At 43.8% G+C, this 12,953-nt stretch overlaps 2 long non-coding RNA genes across 2 annotated transcripts; one reads left to right on the plus strand and one right to left on the minus strand.

Moving 5' to 3' along the window:
* Positions 1-2,600: 2,600 nt before the first annotated feature.
* On the minus strand, positions 2,601-9,003 carry LOC121819054 (uncharacterized). Its single transcript, XR_006059203.2, has 2 exons — positions 8,911-9,003; positions 2,601-4,676 (listed from the first exon to the last, which is right to left on the minus strand). It is a non-coding gene; the product is annotated as an uncharacterized LOC121819054 (long non-coding RNA).
* On the plus strand, positions 7,423-9,154 carry LOC114113603 (uncharacterized). The gene is made up of 2 exons (XR_003588507.3): positions 7,423-7,700; positions 8,844-9,154. It is a non-coding gene; the product is annotated as an uncharacterized LOC114113603 (long non-coding RNA).
* The last annotated feature ends 3,799 nt before the right edge of the window (positions 9,155-12,953 follow it).

A 12,953-nucleotide genomic window follows, 5' to 3' on the forward strand; every position in this document is an offset into this window, starting at 1 on the left:
GAATCCCAGGGACGGTGGAGCCTGGTGGGCTGCCGCCTATGGGGTCACACAGAGTTGGAAACGACTGAAGCTACTTAGTAGTAGTAGTAGTAGTAGTAGTAGTAGTAGTAGTATACCTAACAGTGTAACTGTTGGGTCATATGGTAATGTTATCTTTAATTTCTTGAGGAACTTCTATAGCAGTTGCACTATTTTGCATTCTTACCAATAGTGCACAAGGGTTCCAATTTCTTCACATCCTCATCAACACTTGTTATTTTCTGTTTTTTTAATTTAAATGGTAACATCCTAATGGGTGTGAGGTGATATCTCATTATGGTTTTGATTTGCATTTCCTTAATAATTAGTGATGTTGAATATCTTTTCATGTGTTTGCAGTCCATTTGTGTATCTTCCATAGAGAAATATCAGTAACTCAGTTCTTTTTGTCAATGAATAATAGTCCATTGTATTGATGTACATACAGTTTATTTATCCTTTTGTACATTAAAAGACATCTTAGTTACTTTCAAGTTTTAGCAATTATGAATAATGCCTTCATAACAATGTGTGTGAGTTTTTGCATTACATGGTGAGAGTACTTTTAGTTCTGTAAGGAAGAACCACACTATCTTCCAAAGGGGCTGTACCATTTTGCATTTCTACCAGCAATGAATGAGAGTTCCTGTGGCTCCACATTCTTCTCAGCATTTGGTGTCAAAGAATGGAAGAGGGAGGAGATAGAGACAAGATTATGCCCACCCCTTCCCCAAGCCATCCTCTGGAGCTCCCACTGCTGCAAAGAAATATGTGTTTGTATATTTTTCTTTAAGGCAATTCATCTTTGTATGTTAAGAAGTATAGGGTCTCTCATAGAGTATATGCTCACTATGTGTGGAATAAATAAGTAAAACAGTCACAAGTGATAGCACCATGTTCTGGAGAAATCTCTGTGCCAGTGATTTTCAACCATGTCTGCACATTGGAACCACTGGGGAAACTGCAGAAAAATGCACAAGCCTGGGTCTCACACTCAGAATTTCTAATTTGGATGTTCTTGGGTAGGGACTGGATATGAGGGTTTTAAAAATATTCGCAAGTGATAATAACATGGGTGTCCCATAATTTTTTATGTTCCCTTTCCCTTTATGCTAGTTCATTTTTATGAATGACCTATGTTAGTACCTATTTTTGCTAACAACAAAAATCCAGAGAGGATTTTTGATTTTACAGAAAATGGTGAAAAGCTAAAATAGCCTTAAGCGTTTGTTTCACAGGGAGCAGTTAAAGAGGTGGAGTTTCACCCTGAGTAGTGAGAATGGCACCACTAAGCCCCCTCCCCAGGAACCACATTCAGCATCTCAGCCTCAAGCTTTGAAGCCGTAGCTTTGAACTGCATCTGTGAGTATCTGTGCTTTATCTTGGTGTATTTTTTTCATCTGTGAGCAAGATGTGTCCTAAGGTAATTGCTCCTTTGATTTACACTATCTTGGCTTCAAAAGGTTTCATAGGAACATTCTATTTCCCAAAAGCAGGGGAAATGTGTATACAGTCCAGACTAAGAATGTCTTGAGGGTGCAGCAGAAACACTTGGAGGGCTTGTCAAAGCACAGATTGCTGGGCTCTACCCCCAGAATATCTGACTCAGTAGGTTTGTGACCCAGGAATTTGCACTTTTTAACCAGCTCTCAGGTGATGCTAATGTTGCTGGTCCAGAATAGAATAGAACAGAAACAGAGATCTCATTCAGCTGTGAGAAACCCACTCTTTTTTTTTCTCTTATTAAGTTCATAATTGACTCCAGGGATGGACTTATGAGTAGTGTTCTACTACTAGATATTTTAAATATTTTAATATGTACCCTCATACTGCCCCCCAAAGACTTTGCAAAGGTAGTAATATTTGAAAAGAAATAAAAAAAGTTTATGGTAATTACTAATCCATTTTTTTGGCTATTAAAAGCTTATCAAGGCCTTTATTACAAATGTTATATATAATGCAGTTTTACTCCTTGGAGGAAATAGAACCCTAAGCTTGATAGGGGACAGAAGATAGTGAAGGCAGACTGGAATGAGGACATGCAAAATTACTGACTTAATATTTACTGAGAGCTGCCTGGGTTTTGACCCTCAGGGTTTTGATTCCTGCGAGCCCAGGAATCCTGGGATGTCTTTAGTTATTGGTGGTTCTGCTCCCTATCTCCACTTGCACTAATTAAACCCTGACCCTCCAAACTGAGCATGTACTCTAACCTCTTCTGTTCCCCTGTTCAAGTTCCTCTTTGATCTACACTCTGCCTCCTTGGGTTTCAGCTGTGTCATCTGTAAAGTGGGAGAGAAGGATGGGGGAAAACACAAAAAAGCCAACTTGGATATCTGGTCACTGTGACTTCTACACTAATTCCCTGACTTTGGGGCAGAGCAGCACAAAGGCTGGCAAACCTCAGCTGGGCTCTGGAACACCCGGGCTCTGGAACACCCAGCCTCCAAAAGGGACGGAAGGGAAGTTAGTTGGCTCTTCCTCATTTGCCTTATGGGGTCAACCTGGTGTAGAGAAAAAGACCTGGACTGAGAATTGGGCGTCCTAGGTATTAACTGAAAATAACAAAGCACTGCACAGCCTAAAAGTTGAGTCATGTTTTATTCTGCGACCATACAGAGGACTATAGTCTGGGAGATAACCTCTCAGATAGCTCTTTGGGACTGTTCAAAAAGGTAAGAAAGGAGCCAGGATAAGCAGTTTTTGCTGGGAAAATAAAAGAACAAAATGTAGTCAAACATCAAAAGATTACTGCTAGTCACACACACAAAAACAGACATCTCAAGTTTATGATTTCAATGCTTTTCTATGTATGGGAAGATACAAGAGTCTGGGCTCACCTAAATTATTCCTTTGATATACATCTTAACTGTCTAAGGCTAGTATGCTATTTTTCTTCATCCTGAGTTCCCCTCAGGGTATGCTGCCAGGGGTGGCTGCAGTGGCTGATGGGTTGATGGTGTGCAATGTTCCTTGTGCACATTGGTGCGGTCCCAGTTCTATTTTCTACCTTCTATGAGATTGGGGGCAATCATTTCACCTATTGGGGACTTCTTGCTGCCTCATCTGTTACATACACAGAGTTAGATACTGCAAGGTGCTATTCAGAGGATAAAATGGGAGAATGGAAGTAGAAGCATATGGTACTTATCAGAGTATTTGTATTATATTGGGACCCATCAGCCCATCATACTTCCAGAATATTGTCACTGAGAAGGAACACTCCTACCCTACTTTATAAATGTCATCAAACACTGTAAAACACACCCAAATAAACTAGGATGCATTTGTGCTCATAAAGAAAGATATAGCAGAAGCTCAGTAGGAAATCCAATCCAGGTTGGTTCCAAAAACACATTTATACTGAATTTTGTATCCATGAATCCCCTACACCTCATATATATCCCACCTTCTAGTTCAGCTCCCGGGTCATATTCTTATCCTCAAGCTGTTATTCTCAGGCTCCCTCAAACTCATGGGAAAATATCCTTGCCAGTTTCCAACTCTCAAAAGAAAAAGAGATTTCCAGTTGTAAGGACAATGCCCCTAGACCCTGGCACCTTCTAAAGGAGAAATCTCTTATAAGCTGTGCTGTTCTGTGAGCAGTGGTCCCTGGCCAATCCAGAACTAAGGAACTCTCCTGCCCTCACTGTACACTTAGAAATGTATTTTAGGTTGTTCTGTTGGTTTTACAATAAGCATGCATGACTTTAGCAAGCAGAGGAACCAAGGATCTTTTTTTTTTTAGCTATGAAAATACTATCAGTAGAACATTAGTCAGAACTGTTACTGTATTCTACTTTTGTCAATCACTGCTTTGAAGTACTTATATATAATGGGGAATACTGAAGTATTCATCTACAATATTTTGAGAGTACTAAACCTATGTATTTTCATCCTCTGTAACTCATAGATCTTAGAGTTACTGAGGCTTCAACATCAACCCAGACCGAGGTAGAGAAGATACTCCTTTAGCCGTTATTCATGAGGCCTGGTGTCCCCCAGGACAGGAGGCTATGGTGAGGATCACTCAATCTAAAGAGGTATAAGTGTGGGAAAGGAAGGACAGTACATCCAGAGGGAGATGGAGATGGTCAGACGCCAGTGCCAGAGTTCCAGTCCCTCCTTCCGGGCTGAACTTCAAGGTGAGGAGACTGTCGAGACATCTGGTTGGGCACTGGGGAGCCCAAGTTAATTGAATTTGGTGACTCCATTCCCAGGGCATGATTTGGAGAGGCTGCAGGCCTCTGGAAGCCCAGCCTTTGGCTTCTCTATATCCGGCCTGGGAAGAATGATGGTGTGGTCTCAGAGAAGGCAGGAGAGCAGAGGCAGTTCTCTATAGTCTGTGTGTGGCATATAGAAGATATTGGAGTTCCCAGCTGCCTTAGTAAGGTACCAGAAAGGGGCTTAGGTCTGATGGAATAGCCAATCTGGAGTCAGGATGGAAAAACCTCAGTATGTAGTACTTTTTCAAATCAGAAGGAAGTATCTGAGAACTCAGACTCCATGTGTGTGTGCCAGTGAGTAACAAAAAATTGGGTAAGACCAGTCCAGAGCCCAGGCTAGGAAGCAGGAGACCTGTGGATCTGAGTTCTCCTCTCTCCTGGTGCCATGAAGTCATGTAAGCTCCCACTTTCCCCAAATGCAGCAGCAGCAACCTAAATGAGAGTGGGAGAGGAAATAGAGAGAACTGAGCTTTTTTTCCTTCTGAGTACTCCCTATGACTTTACTTTTTTCTTTAAAGTAAAATTTTAATTTGTTTTCAGTTATGCCAAACTCTTTTTTTTAACCTACATAGGTATCTTTTTATTTTATTGTGATAATACGATATTATGTTGGTTTCTGCCACATATCAACATGAATCAGCCATAAGTATACATATGTCCCCTCCCTCATGAAAATCCCTCCCACTTCCCAGCCCATCCCACCTTTCTCGGTTGTCACAGGGCACCAGATTTGGGTTCCCTGAATCAAATAGCGAATTCCTGCTGGCTATCTATTTAGAACTGAGCATTTTACAAATTCAGAGTCGTTCAAAAGAGATTATTTAAGTGGTATAAGTGGAGATACTGGTGATTTGAAAATGTACAGATTATTTTCTTCTCTCATTACTCACGGGTTGAAAATTTGAAGACAAGATTAGATCAGTTATGGAAAGATAAAGAAATTTTATTTCCTTTGTACAACTGAGTAGTGCAAAGTGTAAAAGCTCGATGCTGCTCAACTATGTGCTATTAGTTGAGTGATATCAATTGTTCGTCCCTTGGTTTTGTGTGTTTTCTTGATTTGCACAATATGCAGTCCTAGAATCCTTGAAAAACAATCAATACACATAGTAATATCACAGCCCAGTCACTGCCATGACCACAGTTCTGATTCTGAGTCACTAGGCTCCATACCCGGTCTGAAGTCACCCTGAGTTCTAAAGGTACTTGGAACACCTCTGTGAGCTGTCCTGTGAGCTGTCATTGACATATTTTGCCCAGTTTTATCATCTCAGCTTTATATCCTTCCAGCAGAAATGCCCCAAAATTGTAGAGTACCCAATTTTAAAAAGTAGTTTGCAGAGTGTTTCATATGTTATGTCATATCATCCCCAAAACTCTGTCAGTTAGGTGGAAGAAATTGTAGTAGTTCCATTTTATAGTAAAAACAAATAAATTCTCAGAAGCTTAAGTGTTGTCAGGACCCAGTCATGAAAAGAGAAAGCAAACTAGATCCTTCAACAGAGAGAATTCGTTTTAGGGGATTGGTTGCAGGCATCTATGTACACAAACTGTTCACATCAACTTGTGAAATTCAGCAATGCCATGTAGGCAGTTAAAAATTACACGTGGTGAATGACCTATATTACAAAAATGAGTACACATTACAAATCAAGTTTCTTTTTGTTTTCCTGGAGCGTTGGTTATTAAATATTTACTAGAGGACTGGGAGAAAAGGAAACAATGATGTAACAGAGATAGTAACTGAACTAAGCAGTTACCATCCCAGGACCAGGAAACAAAGGAAAAAGACTGGATTATAAAAACCTAGGATGTCAGAGGAGGGGTCCCCAGAGCCCAGGCTCAGTCTGCAGATGGTTGGCTGCACCCTTGCTGCGCATACAGCTGAGGCACAATGATAACTGTATAGAGATACTAAGGGAACATGGAGGCCACAACCTACCAGTGATGCTGGGGTGAAAACGATAGGGATAGCAAGCCAACAGAAAGCCTTCCTTGCCCTCCTGCCTTGAATCTCCCTCCAGCACCCCTATTGGCAGAGCTTAACAGAAAGGAGCAGCAAAGAAGAAATGTGGTTTGCAGAGTCCCCAGCTGTAGTATTTTAAAGTCACATATAGAAGATGGTTTGGGGTGAGAGACAATAGCTTAAAAACTAGAACATTAAGGGACTTAGCAAAGGTTGCGTAGTGTCATCTGTCTTGTTCCCTGTGATATTTCAATGCCTAGGCAATCCTTGGTGTATAATATGCACTCAGTAAGCAATTGCAGGGGCGTCCCTGCTGGCTCAGAAGGTAAAGAATCTGCCTTCACAGCAGGAGACCTTGGTTCAATCCTTGGGTCTGGAAAAATCCCCTCAAGAAAGTGAAAGTGAAAGTCCCTCAGTTATGTCCGGCTCTTTGCGACCCATGGACTGTAGCTGGCCAGACTCCTCTGTCCATGGAATTCTCCAGGCAAGAATACTGCAGTGGGTAGCCATTCCCTTCTCTAAGGGATCTTCCCAACCCAGGGATCAAACCCAGGTCTCCCGCATTGCGGGATTCTTTACTATCTGAATTTACCTGGAGAAGGGAAATGGCAACCAACTCCAGTATTCTTGCCTGGAGAAGCACATGAACAGAGAAGCCTGGTGAGCTACAGTCCATGGGTAAAGAGTTAGACACGACTGAGCGACGAAGCGACACACACAAGCGATTGTGGAAGGAAGGAAAGAAGACAGGCCAGACTAGCCCAGCACACATTTAAAGGCAAGAAGATGTAAGCACCATCACAGCACCATGTATGTCTTCATACTTGACCCTGTTGTCTCCCAGTGCTGCTGTGGGAGCTACCCGGAGGAGGTACTACAACCTGATGCTTAGCAGAAAGGATCTGTATTCAAATCCCAGCCCCACTCTTTAAGACTTGTGTGGCCTTGGGCAAACAAATCACTCAACATCTCTAAACCTTGGTTTCCTCCTCTGTAAAATGAAGATAATAATAGTGTATAAGGCTTAAATGGGCTTCCCTGGCGGCTCAGAATGTAAAGAATCTGCCTGAAATGCAGGAGGAAACCCAGATTTGATCCCTGGGTCTGGAAGATCTCTTGGAGAAGGGAATGACTACCCACTCCAATATTCTTGCCTGGAGTCTCGCCTGGAGAATTCTATGGACAGAGGAGTACACAACCTTGGTTTGCTGCTGCTGCTGCTGCTAAGTTGCTTCAGTCGTGTCCGACTCTGTGCGACCCCAGAGACGGCAGCCCACCAGGCTCCCCTGTCCCTGGGATTCTCCAGGCAAGAACACTGGAGTGGGTTGCCATTTCCTTATCCAATGCATGAAAGTGAAAAGCGAAAGTGAAGTCGCTCAGTCCTGTCCGACTCTTAGCAACCCCATGGACTGCAGCCTACCAGACTCCTCCGTCCATGGGATTTTCCAGGCAAGAGTATTGGAGTGGGGTGCCATTGCCGTTTAAACGAGGTAAATAGGCTTAAATAAGGCAATCAATTGTTTGTGGCACAAATTCAATCAAAGCTCTCTTTCACCCCAGACCCCAGAAGGGTGGGCAGATAAATGGCCAATTGAGGCCAGTGACCCCATTGTTCTGGGCTTCCCCTTCTGCTTCCCAGCGCTGGCCAACACCCGGACTGGAGGAACAGGGATCTGCCTGCGGCTCCCTCAGTCAGGCTAAAGATTGGAAGTGGAAGCCAGGCTGGCCAGGTCCAGTTTCGGCAGCCCCCATACACAGCATAGGGTACCTCAGGGCGACTAGGAGATGGGAATCTGTGTGTTTTCTAACAGCTCTGCGTTTCAAAGCAAGTTTACTCCCGACTGAGACAAACGCGGGTGTGGCGGTTCCTTGCATTCAAAACAAAACAAAAGAAAAGAAAACAAAGAGAACCCCCGCCGTCAACCCCCGGAAGCCCCGCAGACCTTTTCCCAAGCAAAATGTGCCGCGAAAGCGAGGGGCGGGGGGGGGGCGCCTTTTGTGGCTGCTGCCCGGATTTGGAGCCTAGGAGCACGTCTAAACAATAACAACAACAACTAGCGCATCCCTCTCGGGGGCTCAAGTCTGAAGTCTCACGCCTCAAAGCACCGGGGCTCCAGGGACGGGGCGGGCCGGGCCCCAGCCTCTCTCCCAGCGGGTCCCGGGCCAGGCCGAACGCGCCCCGCCCGGGGAAGCACCCGCTCCCCCTGTCGGAATCCCGGGAATGTCGCCGGTACGGGAAGCATCTGGACGGTCCTCTAGGCAGAGGGAGGGGGTCAAACCTGGAATTTCTCGGGTGCTTTTTGCATAAATTCCCCTCGAGCTTTTCAAGTCCTGTAAAGTTGAAACCTATGAGAGTAAGAAGGTAGCCGCCCTACTTCCCCGGGCATACTTTCTCGCGGCAAAGACTCCCAGTCCCCGCTCTGCGAGCGCCCAAACGCCCCTTTCCCGGCTCGAAGGACCCCTTCTTTGTGTCTGAGGCAGGAAGCCCTTCCCCGCCTGGAAACCCACCCGGCCGGCCCGGGCAGGTGTTTCCAGCTGGATTGTCGCCATCTTGTGGCAGGATTGGGTGGCCACCCGCCTGTAACTTGTTTAGGTCTCAAAAGTACTGTTCCTTCTTTCCCCCAACCACCTAGGAATGGAAGATTTTAAATCCGTGGACAAGGAGTTGAACTCTGAGGCGCCGGTCCCCTCCTTGCTCACCTGCTTGCACGATGTCTTTCTAAAGGCATTCGTGTTGGCTGGAGAGACCAGCTTTCCTAAGGGCTCCGCCTCCGGAGGCGCCGAAACCAACCTGAAGGAGAAGCCAATCCCCCACCAATTTCCCATGATACAAACTAATGGTTAGCAAGACAGAGTCCTGTTCCTACTGGTTAGTAATGTCATTACCCTTGATGAGTATTGTTAAAGGACTCCTGTTATTAAAGACTCCCTGTTATTATTATTATTCAGCATTTGTATTCTGTTTTTTAAAAACACTCAGGTTATTATCTCCTTGGGTTTTCCAAACACTCCAGAGAGGCAGGCAGGTGACAACTTCATTTTATAAAATAGGGAAACTGAGGCACTGTAATTAGTGGCAAGTTCATGGATTGATGAGTCAACAGTAGTAATTTCTTCCTAGATGATTACTGTCTTACTCCAAAGTGTCATAGATGCCAGTAGATGGTAGATACTCTAACCTGGAAAACTAGTTTCTCTCACCCGCTTTTATGACCTATTGTAATCACATTAGAAACCCATCCCAGAGGTTTTAAAACTTACTAGTCGTATGCTCATTGCATTGAGCATATGGGTGTTGTTAATTGCATATATTTTATTTTTACAAGGCAAACACAACTCATTTTTTTAAAAAAAAGCAAGGGTGTTACAATGAGTAAACCAGATGTATCTTGATTTGGAGAATAAACTGGTTTTCAAGACACACGTTCATTATGAAAATACCCTATTCATTAGATATTAGCAAGCATAAAAAAAGACCAATAAAAAAACTAACCATCTTATTTTAATCTTTGTTATCTCCTCAGAGACATGAAGAGCTGTTTTCTGCTTTCAGACTTTACTTCTTTTCAAAAAAGCCTTCAGTCTTATTTGTCGGTGCACTCATATTACCAGAGGGCCTTAAGTTTCTTCAATAACTTTTTTTCTTTCCAAAAGAGACAACAAAAGAAATTAATTAGCTCTGCTCATAGAAAGCAGCCATATAATAAGGTCTCCTTCCCCCCTCTTTATTCCCCTTCCCTCGCCAAAGAAATGGATTCTGTTATTCTGGAAGTCTCCAGCGGGAAGCCCTGGTTGGGTTTGAATTTGGAGCTGAGTCAGCGAGGAGACATAGGAGGGTTTGAGAGGCATGTCCTCTCCCCAGTTGCTGAGTTAGCCTAACCCCCAGTAGAGCTATAAAGTTGAAGAAGTTTGTCCTTGGAGCTCTCCCAAACAACCTTTAGTGCTCTCTTTTTACCCAGTTCTCACCCAAAATAACACATTTTTAAGTGTACATGTTTAAAGAAGTTAAGGAAGCTGTTTGCTGGTCTGGGGGACATCAGGCTAGACTTCTCAACTAACCTTCCATTATATTCATTCAACTCATTCATTCACTCAGAAGGGATGTATTTATAAACTGTATTAATAAATACTCTTGATGGGCCTATGATAAGCAAAGCACTTTAAATTCACTTTTCCTGTGCAGCAAACCTTTGAGACAGATTCTCATTATCTCCACTCTACAGGTGAGGAAACAAAAGTTAGAAAAAAAGCTCAAATAACCTGCTCACAGTCACACAGGTAGAGGCAGAACTGGGATAGGACTGACTATAAGGTCACAGCTTCTGTGCACTCAGAAATATGAAGCTCCCTTCCCCATCTGAATTCCTGCGAGTAGGAAAACAAGACTTGGGAGGGTGATAGGTAAATAGGAAATGAGTTGAAAAACAGTAGAGTGACAAAATATTCCCTGTCGGTGGGGAAAGGGTCCTGTGCACACACCTGATGTTTACTGTGTCGACAGAGTGGACTCCTGCAGGCCGGCAGCCTCATCCTCCTGTCTCTGTCTTAGGCCAGCTTGACGAGGTGGGATAGGATGCCAAATCAAGAGAGAAGTATGCATGCGAAACTGCTTCAGTCGTGTCCAGCTCTTTGCAACGCTATGGACCATAGCCCACCAGTCTCATCTATCCATGGGAGTCTCCAGGCAGAATACTGGAGTGGATTGCCATGCCCTCCTCCAGGGGATCTTCCAGAGCCAGGGGTCGAATCTGAGTCTCTTGTCTCTTGCATTGGCAGGCGGGTTCTTTACCACTAGTGCCATCTGGGAAGCATATAACTCCCCAAACTCTGACTCTTTCAACTTCCAGCCAATAGGGAAAAGGGTTCTCCAAGGAAATCCCAGCCTTCATCATATACAAAGAGGGTCCAAAGCCCTAGACAATCCTATTTGAAAAAAATATGTTGGTCCTTATTAGTGTGGTAAGTGGGAATTTTTCCAGACAGTACAGTATACACTGAATAATAAAAGGGCAACATAACAATGGGGGCTGTGACTTCCACTCAATTGTGAGATTTAAGAAATTGATAGGAAACTGACAGGCAATAAGCAGCATTATTTGAGAGTACTACTCTGGAGTCAGGCTGCCTGAATTGATATCCCGGCACCATCACTTATTAGCTGTATGAACTTGGGCAAGAAATTTGGCCTATCTGTGCCTCCCTTTCTTCATCTGTAAAATGGGAGTAATTATAGTTACCTGCCTCATAAGTTGATGTGAAGATTGTATGAGTTAATGTATGTGCTTAGAGTAGTGTCTGGTCCATGGTTTAACACAATGCAAATATTAGTATTTACTATCATTATAATAAAAAGAAACTTTTCAATCAAATTTATCTGGGCTCCTATCACTGCTAGGTGGTCCTGGATAAGTTATCCAACCTCCTTGAGCTTCAGCATCCTCATCTGTAAGATAGAGTGATAACACCTATGCAAACAGGGGCATTGTGAGGAGTGAAATAATGTGCATGAAAATATTCACCACAGTATTGGTATTAATAGTATAGAGCATTAATAGTAGCTCAGTAAATTCTAATTTCCTTTCTTTCTTTAACATTAATGAATTTTTTGGAGTGTGTTTAGTGGTAGCAAAAGAATACTAAAAATGAAAATATGTGTAATCTATAATATAGTTTATAATTAAACTATGTAAATTAAAGTATCTTCTATATTAAAAAGAGAACTCTGTGGCTCCCAGGGATGCCATAGCACCCAGACATAAAGTGGCAACCAAGGAGGCCTGATCCTCAGGAAAACCGTGGGGCATGTCAACAGCAGGTCCACCCCCAGCTTCCTGTTCAATGTCTTGCTGTGGTTCAACCTTGCCTTCCTCTTCAGATTGTCGGAAGGCAGGGTCTTTGGGAGGAGTGGGCCATGGGATAGGAAAGGAACTTGAAACAACGCACCCAGGGGTCCCGGTGCTCACAGTTGCTTCAGCCCTTTCCTTTTTCCTTGAAGTCAAGGTCTGAAGTCTGAGGGACTGCATCAGGGCTGAGTGGAAGGAGAGGCTCAATATGGGCTTCTGGCACTCTAAGACACCCTGGACCAGATGGGGGTCCAGAGCATCCTTGCTCCTTGCTCCTCAAAGGGCAGCATCAACAACATCCAGGGTCTTGGTAGAAATGCAGAATCTTGGCTTCCACTCTAGACCTACAGAATCAGAGTATGTGTTTTAACAAGATTCCTGGGAGATTTTGGATGCACACCAAAGTTTGGGAAGCCTTGAGTTAGAACCCACGAACCTGTGTGGTCTGAATGGATGTGGGATTGGGACATCTGCTTTAAAGTGTGTGTCTCCTCTTCATCTGCTTTTCCCTTGAACCTACACTGTGTGCCTTATACAGACAAGGCAGTGTCTTGCTACGGGTAGGGTGACCACTTTAATTGATCAGAACTCCCAAGAAGCACAAAACTGGGCGCTGGCCCAGATGACAACTGAAAACTCACTTCATTTTTCAAATAGGGTTGTGAGAACAACAGTCAGGCAGGCAGGATCTGTGGAGCACCTATTTGCGCCAGGTGCCTACTGTATGCAAGCCCTAAGGGTGAAACAAAGAAACATCATAGTACTTTCTGATCTGGGAGTCTTCAGACCTCTGGGCTCTGGTCCAAACCTCATTTTTAAGTTGCTGGGCAATTCCCTTCACCCCTCAAACATCTTCCTTTCCTGTCTGAAAAACGTGTGGGTCAGATGAGAGGATACTAA

This window comes from Ovis aries, chromosome 3 (assembly GCF_016772045.2).
Source record: "Ovis aries strain OAR_USU_Benz2616 breed Rambouillet chromosome 3, ARS-UI_Ramb_v3.0, whole genome shotgun sequence".
NCBI classification, from domain to species: domain Eukaryota; kingdom Metazoa; phylum Chordata; class Mammalia; order Artiodactyla; family Bovidae; genus Ovis; species Ovis aries.